The sequence below is a fragment of the Equus quagga genome, chromosome 9 (genome assembly GCF_021613505.1).
Source record: "Equus quagga isolate Etosha38 chromosome 9, UCLA_HA_Equagga_1.0, whole genome shotgun sequence".
NCBI classification, from domain to species: domain Eukaryota; kingdom Metazoa; phylum Chordata; class Mammalia; order Perissodactyla; family Equidae; genus Equus; species Equus quagga.
This window is the reverse complement of record NC_060275.1, coordinates 91,212,159-91,231,296: the sequence shown is the minus strand read 5'-3', so window position 1 is coordinate 91,231,296 and position 19,138 is coordinate 91,212,159.

The following is a 19,138-nucleotide window of genomic DNA, read 5'->3' as shown; positions in this document are numbered from 1 at the left end:
TTTCATAGCAACACATAAAATAATGATGTGTCTTACATTGGCACCTTCCTATATTGGATAACATCCTTGTGGCCTCGTGCTTTGCTGTTCTTCCTCAACTGTGACCAGAGGCTTACCCACAGAGGCAGTTGAGTAGAGTGGTTCAAAGCACAGATTCTCGAGGCAGACAGTTGCTCACTAGCACCACCATTCGTGAGCCAAGTGACCTTGGGCAAGTTACTGAGCCACTCTGGGCCTTTGCTTCCCCATCGGTGAAATGGAGATATTACTAACTACTTCATAGGATTGTTGTAAGAGTTAAATGAGTTGATACACATAAAGAGATTGGAACAGTGCCAGGAGAGGGAAGCACTGGATAAGTAGTTAGTCTTGTCGTTTTTCCCTCTGTGGTCTCCTCCTACACAGGCCCAGCCTCCTACTGCCTATTGCTTTTCCTTCCCTCCTTATTTTATGAATAGTAGTTCAGTCACTACTGTTTGCTCTTTGAACAACTCTTGAGATCTTGCCTCTCCCCCCCAAGTGGCTTCCCTAAATATTTCCTCCAAACAAATCTGTTCTCTCTTTAGAGGAATTCTGAGAGAGAAAAATTGCTGTATGGTAACATATTTTTGTCCTTATTTCTGAGGCATCTGTGGTGGATGAAAGAGACAGTGAGGTATGAGCCTGACTGGAGTGGAGGAGGTTTGTGGGGAACATTAAGGGATAGGATGGGAAAAATAGGTTGGGCCAGATGGCCATGTGAAGGATTCATAGGATATTTCTTTAATATGTCTCCTTGTAGCCTTTGTGTTTGATAGCAGCCTTCCATGCTGTGGATGCCCAGTCACACTGGCCAGCCCATATAGGGTGGAGAGGGCTTTCTCACTCTCCTCAAATCACTCTGTAGGGCAGCAGCTGCTTCTTCCCACATCTAAGGCTGACCCTAGGAGACGAGTTAGTGGATGTGAACTGAGAGACTAATTTGGGCTTAGGTGAAAGGTGGAAATTCAGGAACAAAATTTCACATATAGGGGTCTTAGAGAAAGATAGATAAAAACAAAGAGACACCCTAACACATCTTGGTCCGAGGTGTGTCCCAGGCCTGCATGCCCTCATAAGATTTTCCAGACCCTTGGAGCTGGAGTTTGAACGACTACAGCCCTGGTTTTTTCTTCAGTGAGGCTGGACAAAATGACCAAGTTCTAGTCAATGGAAAATTTCTGCTGTGTGGGGTTAGCGCTTCCAGCTCCAGCAATCAAACATACTAAACATAGAGTGTGTCTTGGCACAGAGTGACCAGTACCCCCAACTGGTCAGTACTCCACCCTGTTAGTTCATTTTGCTGGTGACCTTGTCTACGAGAGCAAATAGCTTTCTAGCTGGTCACCTCTGGAACAAAGTGAGAGTTTTTGAATGGAGATTAAAAAAATATTTTTTGGATTTGTTTTGGGTTTAATGAGTCAATGCTTTATTTTACTATGAGTGTTTATAACTAAACCTAAATGTGCGTAAGGGTCTTGAACCACCCCCCACAGCTATTTCCTATTTGTTCCCAGAAAAATTCCAATGCCAGATTTTGTCATAGCAACCAGAGGTAAATATCAAGATAGTAATAAAGAGAAAACTGGGGAAAGGGTTTCCCTCCAATGTGGCTTGAGTTTCTGTAGGGCATCCACCGTCTGTGCGAAGCCCTGAAAGGTGGGAGTTGGCCCCACGGCTCCTTTGGGGATCTAGTGGAGGCCGGCTCTGCTGACTTCAGGACCCATCAGGAAGTGCATCACTCGGTTGGCCAGCCAGGTGCAGAAGGACTGGCTGCCTCGCTCCTCAGGCTTTGCACCTGTTGTGTGTTGAGCTTTATTTTTGTATGTCAAGTTCTCAAAATTAAATGTATTGAATTATTAATATCCCATCATGCTTTTCCTCTGAGGACTTCCATAAACAAGCCTGTTGTTTATTTCCTAAATTGTTCCCTCAAATGCTCTTTGGAAGAAGGCAGGGTATATATGAGTGAGCAAAACAAAACAACAAAACACGCAAGTCTTCAGATACCTGCCACAGTGTCCCGCATGCTGTTCCTTTCCTCTTTGTCCTCCTTGTCATGGGGATGCTATGAGGTCAGACTCCTTACCCATAGGTAAAATCATCTCTAGTTTCTCTACAGTCCAGCCTTCTTGCTGAAAGCACTTTTGAGTTTTGAAACAGTTGTTTCAGGCGTTGGTTCTGAGTAGGGGTATGTTGGTAAATGTTTAACAACTGGCTTTCAGAAATAAAATTGCCTTGATTTGTAGAATGCACTGATGTCAGTGGTGTAAATACTCCCATAATGGCCAATTTCAAACTACCAAAGTGACCTTATGAATGTGAACCGGAAAGAGATGTACACAGTTGACTCTGGAGAGCTGATAGGAGCTGGCTGCACTATACCACTGATCCTATGGACTAGGCCAGGGGTTCTCAACCTCGGTACTGTTGACACCTTCAGCTGGATAATTCTTTGTTGGTGGTGGCGTCTTGTGCATTGTAGGATTCTTAGCAGCATCTCTGCTGGTCATCTAATACTCTTAGCAGCATTAGATGCTAAGAGCATACCCCCTATCCCCCGGGTTGTGACAAAAATGTTTCCAGACATTGCCAGATGTACCCTGAGCAGCAAAATCAACCCCTAGTTCTGGACCATTCTCTATAGACATTGTTTAGAAGGCCCATTCAACAGACTGTAGGCCTTTACCAAGTGTTCTCCATGAACCACCCTTAACTTGTACCTAAAAATGTGCTCTCTTAGCATTTTGGACGTGGTATTTAAAAACTCAGAGTATACTTCCTTGAGGAGTCTTGGGAAGAGTGATGTCATAAAGAATTAAGGTACCAAGACAAAGCATGGCCACTGAGGAGAATCAAGGTAATTCCATGGACTGGACTCAAGAACAGAATAGATTGTGATGGACTGTAGAGGTCCCCTACTACAGTCTTGTCTTTGTATGCATGAGAAATGGGACTCAGAGGCAGGGAGTGACTTGTCCAAGGGCACAGAGCAGGCTATAGATGTGCTTGGGAGAGTCGGAGAGGTGATATGGTAAATGCAATGAAATGCCTCTGTGATATACTGGGAATTGGGGCCAACTCCACTTTGTAGCCATGAGTATTTTGTAGGCTTTACAATGTTGGGTTTCGATGGCCATATTTTGACACCTTCCTGTCCCTAACCTCCTGCCATCTGCCCCTGGAAATATCTGCTCATGAAAACCACATTATAATGAGGGACTTCTGTGTCAGATGGAATTATTCCATCAGCTTCAGGAGTGAGTCGTTTGTTCAAATGTTCTATTCAAGAGGGTCAAGCTGCTTGTCATTAAAAAACAAATGTTGAAGATTGTTATTGGTTCCTCTCTCCTTCCTCCCACATCTGCTCTGAGCCTTCTCACTGATGAGGTATCTCAGGCCATTCCCATAATGAATTAAGAATAGGACTTATAGAAGAAACTGACTTTTTAGTAGAAACGTTAAGACCAAAATACTAACGCGAGAAGAACTAAGAAATCCCTTCCTAGTTTGCATTGAAAACGTGTTTTCAATGCAGGGAGATGCCCAATCAGAAAGGAAATATTAGGGAGGGATTATTTTCATCAGCAGAGTTCCTTGGCTTTGGAAGTTCCAGCTTAATTAGAGCGATCACATACTAGTAAGTCAATATACTTCAAATGCCAATAAATTCGGCTTAACGAGGAGAGCAAGACTGCTTTCATTAGGGGATTGAATAAAAGTGAAAGGAGTGCTTTGAATTACGGATCTTTAGAGACACATCAACATTTGAAAAGAATTAAGATTTGATGATTTTCTGTGGGATAATTTGTCACCTCACTCCAGATTAGTTTTTTTACAATAAGTACTGGCTCTTGAGAATATCTCCCATAAATAAAGTTTATTGTCATTACCTCATGCATCTCACATTGTCCTTTGTCACACCCCCACCGGGTTCACACTGATCATGCAGACCAAGCCTGTGGTCCTTGTCCATTTCCTTGCACCAGTCCTTCAAGGCTCTCTGAGCAATATAGGCCAGTTGGACTTTTGCTTTCTTTTCCCAGAGGACAGTTCAGCCTCAGCGTCTTAATCTAAAGGGGTCAATAATACAGGGTGACTGATGTGGATAAGAGGAGGAGGTATTTTGGGTTGTGGAGAACATTTGATGTAACTCTGATGTTCAGGCCACACAGCCCCAAAAGGAAAGGCCTCCTGGGTGATGGGAAAACTTTTCTTTCTTTGATATGGATTTTGAAGTGATCTAATCTTGTTACTTTTTTATGAGGAAGCTCTCTACACAGCAACTAATGACTTTTTTAAGCAGTTAATACTTTACTGTATAATCTTTGGGAAATGTTTTATGCGTAGCTTGTCACGAACTGTTCAATAGGCTGCTTATACATCTTGCCAAATGACTGTCCAGAGGAGCATGTCAATATACAGTCTTCCCTGCTGGACAGGAGCACCTTGATTATTGCAATTAAAAAAGTCAATACGTTGGGAAATAATATGTCATTGTTATTTTTATTAGAATTTATATAACTCTAATGAGGCTGATTATAATTTTGCATGTCGAGTTTTTTTATTGACTTTATTTTTTTAGAGCAGTTTTAGATTTACAACAAAATCGAGGGTAGGATACACAAATTTTGCATATACCCCCTCTCCCAACACATGCTTAGACTCCCCCATTATCAACATCCCCCACCAGAGTGGTATATTTGTTACAACTGGTGGACCTATGTTGATACAGCATCAATGCTCAAAATCCATACTTTCCATTATTATTCACCCTTAGTGTCGTACCTTCTATAGATTTGGACAAATGTGTAACAATACGTGTCCATCATTAGTGTATCACACAAAGTATCTTCTCTGCCCTAAAAATCCTCTATGCTGGCCTATTCATCTGTCCCTCCTCATCTCAGCCCCTGACAACCACTATTCCTTTATGATTTTTTTCTCAAAGTGGAAAAGGGAGCAACAAATTTTAGTTCTAACGAAAGGTCCTATTGACCTTCATAAGCCCTAGGAATGAGGGAGGCAAAATTGGGAGAAAATAGAGCAAAGAATTTGATCTATAGCATTTGCCCTTGAGCTGACCTTGAACCCTCCAGACCTTCACCCTGCACTCTTGCAACATTACCCACACTACAAGACTAGCACCAAGAGAGGTCAAGACATGAGTAGTACTGGTCTTTTAAAACAGCAGATTCCAAATAGCTGTCTTTCTAGACTATTCCTTCTGAAGTTTTGTTTGTGCCAACTACTTGTCTCTGTCATATGATCCTTCCTGGCTCTGTAACACAGATGTGAAAAGTGAAGAGAGCATGCCATTGAATTTCATTTCTGAAAGTGGAAAAATACACAATTAACTTTGGAACTTTTAAAGCGTTAATATTATTCCCCATATGTATCCATACCCATATGTAGAAATAAATCTAGAGGGTGTTGTATACATGTACATTACTTTTTGGTATAAAATGGTTAAGCCTGATGGGCTGTTTCAGGCTGGGTTTTGGGGCTTGGCTTGACACATGGGCCAAGATCCGGTCATTAGATTGTAGACTGAGCACCCTGATTTAGTTTGTTTATTGAAGGTGCTCAGGTGTTGGGGAAGCCACTCACTCCATCCACACTCATAAGCCTATTTTATTCATCAGAACAACTTACTGAACTGTGAACCCCTTGGCGACAGGACTCATAGCTTATTTTGTATCCTCAGTGCTTAGCATAGTGCCAGGCATGTAAAAGCTTCTCTTTTAAAAAAGTATTTTAAGCTTTATTGAAGTATAAATGATGTAGAGTCAACTGCACATTTTTAAAGTTTTCCATTTGATGCGTTTTGATATATGTGAACACCCATGAAACCATCACCACAATCAAGATAATGAACGTATCCAACACCCGCAAAGTTTCCTTGTGTTCCTTTACAATCTTTCCCTCCTTCCTCCCCCCATACCCAGACAGCCGTGTTTCTGCTTTCTGTCACTATAGATTAGTTTGCATTTTCTAGAATTTTATATAAATGGAATCATACAACATGTAGTCTATTTTTTTTTTTTTGGTCTTGCTGTTTTCACTCAGCATAGTTATTTTGAGATTCATCGATGTAATTCCATATATTAATAATTTGTTACTTTTTATTGCTGAATAGTCTTCCATTGTATGAGTCATAATAGGTAATTAATAAATGTTTGTGGCATTACATTGACTTGACAATTAAGTTTTAGAACTATAATGGGGGGAAGAGTGGATAATGGGGTTACCACTCTATTTCCATTGAGTAGGTCCACTTAGGAAGTCAAAATAGAAATCAGGAGGTGAATTGGCATGGTTGTGACTTTTGTTGTCATCCAATATCTGTTCTTCTTTCACAGTAATAGACTACTTGATTTTGGGCTGAGCACAGAATTGTAGGGAATAAAGACTACATTTCCCAGCCTTCTGTGCAGCTAAGTGTGGCCATGTGACAAAGTTGTGGCCAATATAATATAAACAGAAGGGGTGTGTGAAACTTTAAAAATGTCTCCTTAAAGGAAGGGGGATTTCTTTCTCCTCTTCTTCCTCCTTCCTGTTGTCTGAAATGTCATAATGTCTGGAGCTCTAGCAGCCACTTTGGACCAGAAGGGACCTTGAGGATGGAAGCCCCTCATGGCAGAGCAAGAAGATAGAAGTCTGGATCCCTGAAATCGCAGAGTGCTGTGCCAGCCCTGGATTACCTACCTCCAGATTTCACAACTGTGAGAGAGGAGTAAACTTTGATCTTGTTTAAGCTTTTTAAAAGCCTCTTTTGTGTTTTTCTGTTTCTTGAGGCCAAAACAATCCTGACTAATACAATTAGTAAGGACAGAGTTAGAACAAGAGGGAGTTTGATGTTTCTGAAAGGTCGTTTACATCATGCTAATGTGTCCATCTTCACTCTAAGGATGTTTCTGAATAGAAACCTGGCATCAGCTGTTGGAATCTCTTTTGGTGAGTTTTGGAAAAACACTAACAAATCATTGTTAACAATTCTCCTTTTCCCAACTATGCTATTTGCTTCCGTCTATTTGTATCCATCACTAACATTTTTGACTTCTCAAAATTATAGCTTATTTTACATTTATTTACTTTTAACTTGGTGGCTTTCTGGTGGGATATGGGGTTAGCCTAATCTCATTAAATTTTTTTACAAATCATAGTTATGGTGGCTTATTTGGAAATGCTTTCTGTAGAAGTCTAGTCTCATTTATCATGTATCAATTCTTGTTATGTTTAATTCTTAGTGATGGTTTGGCTTGTGATTCTCTTTTCTTTTTATTAGAAATATTTCAAACATACAGAAAAGAACGTATGTCCAGATGTCATTTACCTGGCAAACACGACACTGTAGAACAGTAGCTGTCAGCTTTATTGATTGTTTTAGCAGTGGAACCCTTTTTTCAAATGGCATTGTTTGGGGCAAACCCCATGGCCGAGTGATTAAGTTCTCGTGATCTGCTACGGCAGCCCAGGGTTTTCACTGGTTTGGATCCTGGGTGCAGACATGGCACCACTCATCAGGACGTTGAGGTGGCGTCCCACATGCCACAACTAGAAGGACCCAAAACTAAAATATGCAACTATGTACTAGGGGGATTTAGGGAGAAAAAGCAGAAAGAAAAAAAAAGAAAGAAAAAAAGAAAAAAGAAGATTGGCAACAGTTGTTAGCTCAGGTGCCAATCTTAAAAAAAAAAAAAAGGCACTATTTGCAGAACCCCATTATATAAAACATATATTGGAGCTTCTCTGGTTAAAGTGGAAGTGGAGAGCTTGGAGCCTGACTGGATAATCCTTCTGCCTGCCCATCCCCGCCTCTCACCATGGAGGTCACTGAGATGCGCTCCCAAAGCATGAAGGCCCTGTGAATGTAGCCAAAACCCACAGATTTAGAAGATGTTCAAGATCTAGAAAGCAAGCTAAACCCTATTCTCTGATCAACCAAAATAGATATCACAATGCCCAGATGTTCAAGCCCATACATTTAGTTCATAAGGGAGCCTGTAAGACTCTCATTCAAATCTCTGAGCTCTTATTCTAGCCACAGTTCTAGCAAGCTTTGTAATCTGGTTTCCCAGTCACAGAGGAATAGAACAACAGCTCAGGGGGCAAGATGGTCAGACACAGCCAGACATGACTGCTGGCAGATAGACCAATGGGGAGGAGGCAAGGATGTTGAAAAAAGACAAACGCAAGGCATCAAAAACCACCTCCTGAGGTCATTTAGGGTAAATGTAGTCTTCCCACTGTATTCCAGTGGGTCAAGAAGGCATGACTTTATATATTTATATATGCATGTCTGTGTATTTGTATATACTTAGTGGGAGTGGGTGCATAGTAGTATATAGTATGCACATATATGTGTGTATATATATGTGTGTGTATATGTATATGGGTGTGTGTGTATATGTATATACATATATATATATATATGCAGTATTTTGCTGACTGTTTATGATGACCCTGAGAGGAAAAGCCACACTTATCTTTTATATTTTACATTTTGTTTTATAGTAATAACAATAATACTTATTGGAATGATTATTCTGTTCTCAGCTACTGTTCCAAGTGTTTTATGTAGTTAGCTTATTTAACTCTCACCGTTACTTTATGAACTAGGGACTATCCCCAGAGACACAGAGAAGTTAAATGCCTTGCCCAATGTCACACAGTGAGCATGGGGTAGAGCTGGGATTCAAAGCCAGGCATCCTGACTCTAGGCCCAGGCTCTTAACATAGACCATATCTGAGGAGAATTCCCAATATTTAAACAATAAAGCACAAACATCTTGCAACCAGCAAGTTTTTCAGTTGTCTGGAAAACTCACTTATTCAACAAGTGGAAAACTCACTTGTCTTCCAATAATCCTGGGTAAACGAAAGAACAAATTGAATTGAGACTGGAACCGAGGTCCCCTAATGTCATATCTAAAGTGCTTTCCCCTCTGCCATATGGCTCCTCAGGAAGGCCTCAGAAAGGCAGACTGACTTGAGCGGGTCTGAGTAACCAGGAAATATTCCACAGTTGGACTTGGCAATGGAAGTGAAACATGTGGACGCAAATTGCCTCCAAGATGGTTGTGTTTTTGTCTGTAGTGTCATGTTCCTAGTGGCTCAAGGGGTATTTTGGAGTTAACTTAAAGGCTACTGTATTTTTTAGAGGCATTTCCTTTCTGGTCTATGTTTATATATTGTGGTGAAAGAGTCAGAAGGCTTCAAGCTTCAAACGTGAATCCTCTTTCAAGTTATGAAAGTGCCAGGATGTGGGGTGCAGTTCAGCCTGTGTTGCCTCAGGCCCTGGGATTGGCCTGGCTTCATGTCCAACCTTGGTTGCTGTTTTTTGTACTCTGGGATGTGGAAAGTGCCTTGACTTTTCCTGTTACTTACACCTGTATGTGCAGACTCATTTCCACCTTTGTGAAATGAAACGTGATTTCAAGGGAAACTGCTGATTCTAAAAGGTCCACACATTCTGAAAGAAACCCAGGAGCACACTTCTCGTAGGGCTGGTATCTTAGTCAGTTTGGGCTGCTGTAACAAGATACCATAGACCAGGTGGCTTAAACAACAAACATTTATTTCTCATGGTTCTGGAGGCTGGAAGTTCACGATCAGGGTGCCAGCGTGGTTGGGTTCTGGTGAGGGCTCTCTTCCTGGTTTACAGGCAGCCACCTTCTTGCTGTATCCTCACATGGCAGAAAGAGAGATCGTTTCTTTCATATTTCTTTCATGAGGGCACTGATAAAAAAGCCATGATGGGTTCCACCTTCATGACCTGATGAGGGCTCCACCTTCATGACCTATTTATCTCTCAAAGATGCCCCACCTCCAAATACCATCACCCTGGGGATTAGGGCTTCAATATATGAATTTTGAAGGGACACAAACATTGACTACATAGCAGCTGGAGTGTTAATTTATTATACATTGCCCCCCTCAGTGTTATTTTCGTGGTTTCTTTAAGTGGATGGGTCATATGTAATGTATGACACACACATACACATGGTCCATCAACCAGGCTTTAAGACAATTTATTTTCTTTTTTTAAGGGGATAAGTAAGTCTAACTAAAGCAAATAAAAATGCTCAGCACATTTGCTGAACCCTTGGCAAAACCAAATTCTTGGTAATTGAAACAATTTCACACCATATTATTTCAAGCCAATCCTACTTAATCCCCCCTTCCCCATACTAGCCTGCCTGGTGAACTACTACCGATCTTACAAATCCCAGTTTCCATGTGACCTCTTTTGTGCTGCTTCTGAACATTGAATATACCTGTATTATAGAACTTATCTCCTGGAGTAGTAATTATTTGTTGCATATCTACCGTCCTTGTTAGGGTGTGAGTTTCATGAAAGTAGGATTCACGACTCATGTATCGCCATACCGTTGTACATAGAAGGTGTAGTGTTCAGAATTCTAAGATGGCCCCCAAGATTCCCACCCCACTGGTATACATACAATATATAATCCTTTCTCCTTGAGTGTGGACAGGATGTGTGAATATGATGGATGTCATTCCCCTGATTAGGTTACATTATATGGCTACGGTAAGGGGTTTTGCAGATGTGATTAAGTTCCCAAATCAGCCGATTTTGAATTAACCAAAAAGGTGATTATACTGGGTGGGCTTGTCTTAATTAGGCAAAAGCCCTTCAAAGTGGTCTGGAACATTCCCAAAGGAAAAAGATTTCCCTACTGGCTTTGAAGAAGTAAGCAGCTGTCTTTTAAGAACATGGGCCCACATGGCAAGGGCATGAGGGTGGCTCTAGAAGGTGAGAGCACTTCATGGCCAATAGCTATCAAGAAAATGGGTAGCTCAGCCCTACAGCCACAAGGAAGTGAATTCTTCCAGCAGCTTGAATGAGCTGGAAAGTGGTATTTTCCCCAGTCAAGCCTCCGGATGGGGATGTAGCCCGGCTGACACCTTAATTGCAACCTTATGAGAGGCTGAGCCGAGACTGAACTTAGCCATGCCCAGACTCCTGACCTGTGGAAACTATGAGATAGCAAATGCATGTTGTTTTAGGCCACTAAAGTTGTGGTAATTTGTTATGCAATAATAGAAAAGTAATACAGTAGGCGTTTCTTAAATGTTTGTCAAATTTAATTTAATCAGGGAAATAGAATACTTCAAGTGAATTTTACTAAAGTTTTGGCCAATTTAAAAAATGTAGACATCCTAAAGAATTGCTGTCTTCCTTTGAATCTTCTACCCATTCAGTCAACTTCACACACTGCCAGGTTTCCATAAATACCAGCTTCTGATTGTCTGGAAATAGGAAGTGATATTCTCTCCAGCCATCATTCAGCATTCTTGGGAGATAGAATGGATAAAAATTGATGTTGAAATGAGACCACCATCATTTTGCAGTCTGCTCACTATGTACAGAGCTCAGGATGATTAGAAAATGTAAAACACATGTGAGTCGCTCAAAGCTCTTTAGTTAAATCACATTTACATAGATCAGTTTTCCCAAAGGACCTAAGTTAGCTGAACTTAAGCAATTAAAAAAACCCCCAAAACCCAAAACTAGAACCTTTTGCTAAAGCCAGAAAATATGGGTGAGTTAAACCATGTCAGATATAATGGTTTGTTTTGAGACATATTTTTGTTGTCTGCATGTGTGAGTGTTTTTTTAAGGCAGATAGAAAAGCAGAACTTCCAAGATCTTTAGCTGCTGAGATAGAAACCCAGTATGTGGGGTTCAGTTGCACCAAAGCAGTTGATACCATCAGGATCACTGATGACCCGGGTCAGGGATGTGCTGCTGGCTCTCCATTGCATTCCAGAGCCATCTTAGGGGCCATGGGAACAGAGGAACTGTGAATGCGGCTGAAAACAAAATTGGACCCAACCTTGGTCTTGGTGTTCCACCAAGAGCAAGTTTCCAGGACCTTGACATCTCACCGTAAGGGGAACTCTCCTTGCTGTTCTGCCATGTGGAGAATAAAAACAAACATTTTGATCCTGGAGCCTCTTCTCTCCCACCGCCAACATTTCAATTTCATTTGCCCTTAGCCAAATGTAGCTTTCTGTTTCTAAGAGAAGAGGCCGAAAGAGCCCTTTGAAGGCCTCACAGACAGTCTCAGAAGGCTTCATGGGCAGCAAACAACTCTTAGCAAACAACAATTTGATGAGTTAAGTGTAAACGGATCAGAGACATATGGATTACATTTTTGGAGAAATACACATGGGCTTACAATGTAAAGCGGGGCAGTGGTGGGGGTTGGGGGTGGAGAAGGGAATGCTTGGAAAAATGTGGTTTGGGTCTTGCCAATTGCAAAATGTTTCAAACAAATAACTTGAGATGTTTTGCCCAACCTAGAGCATGGCTGGATTCACCCTTTCCTTCTATTTATGTGTCATTTTCAGATTTGGCATACGTGCCAATGCTGATTTGGGTCTTGGGTAGGTTTTAAAAAATGCAGTTGTTTGGAAAGATCATTGCATGTGATTTTGTGTAGCCTCTGAGTGTGAAGGGTGGGGTGGCGTTGGAGAAGAGCTGGGCATTTAGAAACATCTCTCAGCCTCTGGACCAAACATTTCTAAGTCCTTCTGGTATATTCCACAGTGGAGTTTCCAAATCCAGGTGGTGCTAGTGGGGAGATGTGGTAGCTTGAGAGAGTTACTTGATAACCTCAGTTTCCCCAACTGTAAAATGGGGATAATCTTACCTACCCTGGGGCCCATGGGGATTGAGATGCTGTAAGGTATAGAGTTAGGAGTGTGGACTCTGGAGGTGTATTCTTGGGATATCATCCCAGCTCTGACAGTGTGTGAACTTGGGCAAGTTCTATAGCCTCTCTGTGCCTCAGTCTCTTCATCTGCATATTGGAGGAAAATGTTAGCATCCACCACATAGGATTATTTTGAGAATTAAAAGCGTTTTTACGTATAAAGAACTTAGCACAGTGCCTGGCACATCATAAGTATTTGGCAAATACTAACAATTGCTATTGTGATTTATAACTTTTCTTGTTCCATTAAGCCTTTGGATATTGTAGAAAATGAGGCAACTTCACCTCGAGGCTGGGGACAAGGGCAGCACATTACTCCAATTGCAGGGGTCCCCTCCAACTTACTTCCTTTTCCTACTGCTTCTGCTTATAGATTAATTCTATACTTCTTTCACCTCCAAATAAAAAGTAGGTAGATTCCTCAGTCTAAAATTGGACTCATCTTTTTCTCCATTTTTGGAAGGATCCTTTTCTCTCATATACTTTACCACCATCCAACACTCAGAGTCACTTGGTTCAAGAGCCCAACTAAATCATACTAGAGTGTGAGAGAATTCTAGGGGCTCAAGCAGAAGAAAATCATGAGGCCTGAGTAGTGTTGGCTTAACGCATTGCTTCTCAATCTGTCTTGCATGTTAGGATGAACTGGGGAGCATTAAAAAGATAATAGAGGTTTTGAGAGTGGAGCTTGGGCATTAGTAAGTTTTAAAATTCTCTAGATGCTTCTAAAGTGCAGGCAGGTCTGAGAATCACTCTGGCTAAAGCATAGAGTAGGCATTGCAGGTGCTCCCCATGGTCATTTCTGACCCTCGTCCCTTTTAACTTATTGGTCCTTCCTTTGGAGGCCAGGTGGGGTTTCTGTCCTCCACACAGCGGGCAAGCTTTCCTCTGGGGCTCTGCCCTTGAGGTCTGCAGAAGCAAAGTCACTTCCTCTCTGAACCCCAGGCTGGCTATGGGTCAGAGCTGCTACCCAGGTGGTTGGCACCCTCTCACCCCAGCTCTGTTCTGATGGACTTGTCTGAATCCAAGCCTTCTTTCCTGTCTAACTCCTTCTAGCTGTTGTTTCTCCTCTCCTCCTCTCTCGATCAGCACAGTTTTGCTTTGCTCTGTCAAGCATAGTTTCAGAGGCTGTGGAGTGTAGTGAAGGAAGAGGGGATTTGGAATTGGACCTGAGTTTAAATCTCTCCTTGGCTACTGACAAGTTACTTAATCCGTCTGGGCCTCAGTTCCTCACTTGCAAAATAGGAATAATCTTACCTAGATAATTCTTTTGCTGTGAAAATTAAGGGAGATAAAATAGGGGTGATGGTCATGGTGGTAGTGATGGCAGGGTGACAGCAGTGGTGATAATGGTGGTGGTGGTGACAGTGATTGTGGTGGTGGTTGTTTTTGGAATGGAGATGGTGGTTTGGTGGTGGTAGTGGTGGTGGTCGACCATGAGAGTAGCGATGGTGATGGTGGTAGTGGTGATGCTCACTCGGTGGTGGTAGAGGGGTGGTGACCATGGTGGTGATGAGGGTTTGGTGGTGATAGAAGTTAATCAAGAACGTGGAAGCCTAGAGGAAGGATCAATGTTCTGTTCAGAGGAACCACGTGGGAAGCCAAGAGAGAAGGGTCGTTGTTTGCATTTTCTGAGGCAATAGGAATAGCTGGTTGTATCAGTAAGTATTTGGTCAGGAAAGCAGACCCACTCTGAGTTACATGGAAGAAGGGATTTATTATAGAAATTAGACTTACCCAATGTGAAAACTAGTGGAAAAGTCTATGCAAGGTTGTTGCCTCTGTATCTACTGTATCTACTGGGCCTAAAGTTTCTACAGGTCAGCAGGGCCTGTGCTTTGGATGGAAAGTTGCATGAGAAGTGGTAGAGAGAAAACAAACTGGAACCTGCATCTGACTCTCACCACCTCCAATCCTGATAACACAGGTGGTATGCAAGAAAAGTGAGTGCCCATCATCACAGAGCTGCACATGCACCTGACTCAGGAGGAGATCCAATGGGAAGTGGAGATGCTGCAGGCCCAGCTAATGCCCGTATAACCAAGGTGGACCTGCAAGTCTGAGACAATGTATGTGAGCTGCCATTGTGCCTGGTGCCCTAATCCAATCTTCTGAGCATGATGGCCACTGCTTCATTCCACCTTCCAAATCTCATGCAGATTTCTCTTGTTGCCAGCCTTAATCCCGAACTATACAGGGAAGGAACTCTTGGAAATATAGTCCTTGCTCAGTTCTTATGACACAGCACAAGATCACCACAATGGGGGCCTCATGTAGATTAGACAGATTAAAAGCTTCAGCAAGCCAGAGTGGCCTGTGCACTATACTCACCTCTAAAATTTCAAGCTTGGAGAGGCAAGGATAACTAGAGCTGAGCTGAGGGGCATGCCAAAGACTGGACAAGGGAGCCCTTTGTACTCTCAGGTCAAGGAATAGCCTGGTCATTTCATCTCATGCCCGGATGCTGTGTTTGGCATCCCCTCTACCCCCTAACCACTGAGGGGGTCCATCTCTTGTACCAATCCTCGACTTTGCAGTCACGGGCTGGGTGAGGCTGAAAATACCTGGCCCTCTTTGGGATTCTAGTGTGCCTCTAGCTTCAGCCTGGTGTCTCTTTAAATGGCTGTTTTTCTTGGCATTGATGCTACTCTCTGTTTCTGATATCTATTCCTGCTAAATCTGCTAGCTGGACCTGTAGGTCTCTTTGATGGCCAACATCCTCAGACCATGGGTGCTCCCTCTAGAGCCTCTAGTGTTCAGGGGCTGCAGCCTTGGGAAAGCTTCTACCCTCTTCCTAATACTCTGGCTTTGGAAGGCTTCATTTATCAACAAACAGAATTATGATCTTATTTTTATTCTTTGAAATTTGAAAATTTTCTTCATCAAATTGAGCATTTAGAATTTAGCTCAACTATGTTCTCTCCCATTTTGGCTGTCACTGCTCTGACTGCATCAGATCTTGGATGGGTGATGGGAATGGAAGTAGTTGGTTTTGAACTTTGTACTGTGAAACGAGTAGTTTGAGATTCAGTGCTCTCCACTCCCTCTTTTTCCTTATTTACTATGTTACCTGGTTTGCGAACATTTTCTCCAGCTGCAAACAATTTACACAAATTGTAAACTATGTAACTGTTGTAATCTCTGGAACTATGACCAGGGACTGGAAAATGACCAGTTGTCATCGGATGTGAAAACTCATAGAAAGGGTCCTCTCACTTGTGGCCTTGTACCTGATACTTCTCAGATGGTGGACAAGTTATTCTAATTATTTGCACCTCAGTTTCTTATCTGTAAAATAAGTGGATCGCCTTGCATTTCATTCTGTGTTCTTTGAAGCCCCAGGGTTGCCAGAGGACTCACTGAGAATTTGGGGATGGGAAGAACATGGGGTCTAGGTTCCCCTCATCCCTTGTTCAACTAGCAAAGAGCCACTTATTTCTATTTTATATTTGGTTTCTGTGATAGATTGGATTATTCGTTGGCAAATAATCACTCTCTTCCCTCTCCCCCTTGGAGTAGATCACACTCTCTTGTCCTACTGACTTTGGGCTTGACCATGTAACTTTGACCAATGGAACGTGAGAGGATGTAAATGAGTAGAGATTTTAAACGTACTTGCATGTTTTGGCTTGTCTCATGTGCTCTTCCATTTACCATGAAAACGTGCCCACGGGGAGCCACTGGTCCAGGAAGAATGAGAGATGTGTGGAGCAGACCTAAACCTAACCCATAGCCTGAAGCAGAACTTCCCCAGCTGAGTCCTGCCTAGACCAGCTTATCATCAGCCGTCAGATCTATAAGCAAGAGATTAAGTGTTGTTAAAAAACCTTCTATTTGGGGGTGGTTTGTTCCACAGCATTACTTCAGCCATAGCTAATACAGCTTACAAATAAGTTTTAATCAATAATTAGATCCTTTGGTTTTGAAAAAGTTTGAAGCTTGAAAAGCACTGAGTTTGCTGATTTTTCAGCTCTTCCATTCTCTAATATCCTGTGTTTCTTCCTCCTTGTGCATAGAGGAGAGAGAAGGAGAAAGAAAGGGTTTTGGAAACAAGAAAAATCTTGTGGAAAGAAAGAAAAAAGAAACTATAGGTTTTTCTTTTTGAGGGAAGAGGGACTTGTTAGAGAGCAGGGGACATCCATCATTAAGGCATGTTTTATTTCTTCTTTGAATCCTCATGTAAACAGATTTCTCCACTGGCATTATTTGGCAGTTACATTATTTTGTCCATTTTTGTGTTCCATTTGCACAACCTCTGAAATTCCAGGAAGAAGGTGAAAGAATAACATTGCACATAGCCCTGGTTTGTGCTGTGTTTATTTCATGACCGACCATTCACTTGGGCTTAACCTCAAAGTGACCTTTCTGATTCCAGACAAGACAGCAAAGCTTTGCTAACAGATTCAAAATCGTACTCTTAAGGAACAGAAACAGATTACTTCCCCAACTGAAGATGTTTTCTATTCTCATTATTTGTGTCCATGGTCACAAATGAGGTGCCAGGGAGGTCATTTTTTAGGAATTCCTTGAGTACTTTAGTGCTGAAGTGCATGTGTAGATCCCTGAGGTTGTAAACAATTGGTACCCACACCCTCAACTCTGGATATATTAGTTGCAGAATGGAGGGAGGGAGGAAGGAGGGATAGGAATGCCTTCGATGATTTTCAAGCCTGATTTGCTTCAGCCCTTTGCAACAGGATTTCATTTTAATCTTAAGGTTTTGAGAACATCTCAAATATAAATATAAAACTATTGCCCAAAGCCGAAAATAGGGGATATTTGGATGCCATCTGTTCCAATGAATAGTTACAAAGCTATGATACCATGTTTGAAGGTAGGTAGCCTCTTCAAGGATGAACAACATTTTGCATCCGATCGTGGAAGGATGGTTCTGTTTCCCAGGAAGAGAGTCTTTGTAGGGTTTGTGAGGCCAGCATGAGGCAGGCTAGGAGGTGTCTAATGGCAGGGGCTGGGTTTGAGGCCATCTCTGCCATCAGCCTGTGCTCAGGTTGTGTCCTACACAGATGGCCATCTGAATTTGGGTATCAAGTGATTTGCCTGCTTGTTTTACTGGATTGAATGCCTTTGAGGACAACAGGAGCTGCTTAATATTTCAGAGCCGGAACTTGGCACTGCCTGTGCATAGGGAATTCTAGTGTCATGCTCTGGGGGACCTGAGTCTATGGCCCACAGTGGCATGTAGGGAGAAAAGGGCTGTCTAGGAGATAATTTATTTTAGGTTGACTAATCAGTGTCTAGTAAATATGTGCCAATAGTTGTATTTATTGAGTGCCAGGAGATTTTATTTAAAAAGGTCTTTTCTGGTAACCTCTAAAGAGAAAGAAAGAATATATACCTACCCAGCTAATATAAAGAGAAGATGGAATTTAAAAAGACAAAATAAATCTAGATAAAGGAAGAAAAAAGAGAAAAGGAACACAGAACACTTTGGACAAATGGTAAGGTGGAATATTTAACTCCAAATGAGTCAACTATTACATTAAATGTTAATGAACTAAATTTTACAGTTGAAAGATAAAGGTTGTCAGACTGAAAAAGTAAAACCCAAGGATATACACCTTACAAGTGATATACCTTAAAATAAGTTTACAGGAACCCTTCATCTGTGCCTATAAATGGCCATAGCCTTTTGCCAAAGCAACGTGGTGGTATATACCATTAGCTGTAAGCTTGTTCATACGTTTACTCTTTTTGTTTTTGAGGAGGAGGATTAGCCCTGAGCTAACTGCTGCCAATCCTCCTCATTTTGCTGAGGAAGACTGGCCCTGAGCTAACATCCATGCCCATCTTCCTCTACTTTATATGTGGGACGCCTGCCTCAGCATGGCATACCAAGCAGTACCATGTCTGTACCCGGGATCCGAACCGGTGAACCCCAGGCCAGTGAGAAGCAGAATGTGAGAACTTAACCACTGTGCCACCGGGCCGGCTCCAATACTGTTTACTCCTATAAGTCATTGTAATAGACCAGACCTCAGAGCCTGGAGTGGGATGGACCTTAGTTCAAATCCCATCATTGCCCTGTGCAAGCTGTGTGACTTTGGGCAAATGGCAATCTTTCACATTTTCATCTGCGAAAGGAAGATAATTAGTACTTTTCTCATAGGGATGTTGTGAGGAGTCAGTGATATTTTGAGTTTAAAGTGCTTAGCACAGAGCCTGGCACATAGTAACTGCTTGACAAATGTTAGCTAATATAATCACTGCTGCTGCTGCAGTTTTTATTAACTGTTTATTAAAAACAGTTTTCATTAAAACTGCTACTGCTGCTGCAGTTTTTACAAGATTACCAGGATTATTACTGGGAATCTATATCAGGGAAATAAGCTAAAGAAAAATGTTGTATGCATAAA